The following is a 2,732-nucleotide window of genomic DNA, read 5'->3' on the forward strand; positions in this document are numbered from 1 at the left end:
GTGACTCTTCCTTAGTTTCACAGGAGGGAGTAACTGCCTTAGGGTAAAAGTACTTCCTTTTCATTCTTAAAAATCTCCAGACCTTTCCATTCACTAAAAACTATTCATTGTTTTCATTAGCCAGATTTAAAACAAAACTTGCATTCAACAAGTGTGTGTGTGAGTGAGTGTGTGTGAGTGTGTGTGTGTGTGTGAGTGTGTGTGTGTGTTGTGTGTATGAGTGTGGTAGATGTGCAATGTGGTTAGTTGTGCTCAACTTATTGTATTCTTAATAATTTTTATTTTCTTATGGTGCTGGAAAAAGAAACAGGGGCCTTGGGCTTGCTGGGCAAATGCTTTACCAGTGAGCTACACCTCAACAGTCATCCAGGCAAAAGGGACCCTAGCCTGGGCATAATTTCTTTTTTTTTTCCCCAAATATTTTGTCTTCCATTTTGGAAATCTGCAAAAGCATTATTTATTTCTACTCTCTGTCAAGATCTGAATACTGAGTTTTACTTTTTCAAACATGAAATAAAGCATGTGTGTTTCAGGGACAGGGACATCCAGTTCACTTCCAGTATAAGTTATGTCCTGGGTGGAGCAAGAAGACTTATAGAAAAAGGAGCTCTCCATGTTAGCTCAACCTCAAGTTGTTAGTCAAGGTGACTTATTCGGGCCTTTGAAGGCCAATATGCCCATGGAAAGAAACTGACTACTCACAATTTTATACAAGTTCAGATACCTACAACTATGTCTTTTAGTATCTGTCATTTTTGAAGTTGTAAACAAACAAAAGCTGAGTTTTAAGCACAGAGGAAAAAGCATCCTATGCTGTGAGGGAAAAAAAAAATGGGCACAAGAATTTTCCTCAGAAAGAACTTCGTGAATTTCCGTAAATTCTTTGAAGTTATTCTTAAATGACTGACTTCATTGTCCAAAGACTCAGACTAAGGAGTTGGAATTTCCCACTCTTTGCCATACTGCAGGATCACAGTTACATAAAATAATTGGCATTACCAGAAATTCAGCTCCGGAACAGGGCAGAGATTTCACGTAGTTTCTTCTTATTAATTAAAATTGTAGCTGTTTTTGTTTTGATTTAAATTCTCTTGGTTAGTGGGTTGGTTAAAGCTGGTGCTAGTCAACTTGGCAAGGTGCCCGATGTCTGGAGAGAGACAAGCTTCCTCTATGTGGGAGACACCCCTGTGGATTGCTGCTCTCCCTCTTTTTCCTCCTTGTGGACAGAATTCCATTTTATGGTAGTGCTCCCCTATGGGTTCAGCATTGAGAATGACTTACCCCACAAGGCAGATGGGGGTAGGTGATATGGAGAATGGTCATCAGTCTCTATGGGCCAATTATGGTAATTCCTGTCCCTTGTCTCTGATAGATTGGCACAAAACCTCATCTTCTACAGCTGGTCTCTTTGGGGGGTGGAGATCTGATCTTTTAGCCTTGGCCCTCTAATACTTCACACTTAGATCCTTCCCTATCACTCTTCAAGGCCTGATGTGTCCTTACGATCAACTGCAGTCATGGAACATTGGGAAAATCCCTATTTGGTCTCTTGCTCAAACTGTTGTTTGTTCCAAACTGAGGGAACAAAGGTGATCATGAATCTGAGTAGAGCAACTCTGTACATCAGAGTCCCACCAGCTAGTTATTTTTATTTCTGGTCTTTTCCAACTGTCAATCTAGAATCCCACACCGAATGGTTTCCACCATAGACAATGTTCCATGTAATGCGGTTGCCTCTTTTACCTCAGGGAAGCTTCTTTGAATAGCTACAAGTAACTCTTACCAACTTTTCTTGATTCATAAAAGTTACTCACTCTATTCACTTGTATTGGAACATCTTTGTGGTTTCTTTCAGTTGCCGAAACAGAAATGGATTGTTATGTACAGCAGAAATATGTTAATGTGTCTCCCTGTAATTTTACACACATGCGCATTCAGTCTTTGGTTTATAACTTCCCTCCCCACATCCTTGCACTAAACCTTATAATAAGCTCATTCATTCGTAATTCTATTCAGTTGCATGATGTTTTTCAAATAGAGTTAGTCAATGCATCTGTTTTCCTGGGTAAAAAGAGGTTGTTTGGAAAGGCATTGAGAGAGAGGAAAGCTGGCTGAGTAGGGATTGCAATACTAAAAATCTGTGAGCCCAGCAAGCCCCAACGGACGACTCTCTTAGAGAAATTCTTAGTGTTTGGATGTCCCTAGCCCCTCCGCCCCAGCGCTGATCAAGCCTTCTGGCCCTTTAGATATAAAGTTATCCTAGTGCCCTGCCTATGGTTAAGCAGATGCTTGGTAAGGAAAGAAGAACTGGTCTGGAAATAATTGCTCAGGCGTGGTAATTGTCTGATTGCACAAACATCGCCTCATCAATTTTTCTCACAATCCCAGAGAGGAAGCGGCATCCGTCGTGGCCTGAATAGGAATGCGTGTTTGGAGTCTCTGGGTGGGGCCGAGAGCGGCGGCGGGGGGGGGGAGGGCACACACTCCGCCCTCGGAGGAATCACAGCGGCGAGCAGAACCTTCCCTGTCCCTTCAGTGGTGGGCCCCTGCCCGGCCAGCCTGGGCCAAAGGCCGCGGGAGGTGACGGGTCTGGTGAGCTTCGGGACAGCGCGAGAAGGGCAATTTCCGTCTCCAATTCGAGAGAGCTCTGCACCGCTGCCACCCAGACCCGCGCCAGGGCCCTCCGCTGCCTGCACACCGCCGATCGCGGTGTCCCGGCTCACAAATCCCCG

This window comes from Marmota marmota, unplaced genomic scaffold (genome assembly GCF_001458135.2).
Source record: "Marmota marmota marmota unplaced genomic scaffold, marMar, whole genome shotgun sequence".
Taxonomy (NCBI): Eukaryota; Metazoa; Chordata; class Mammalia; order Rodentia; family Sciuridae; genus Marmota; species Marmota marmota.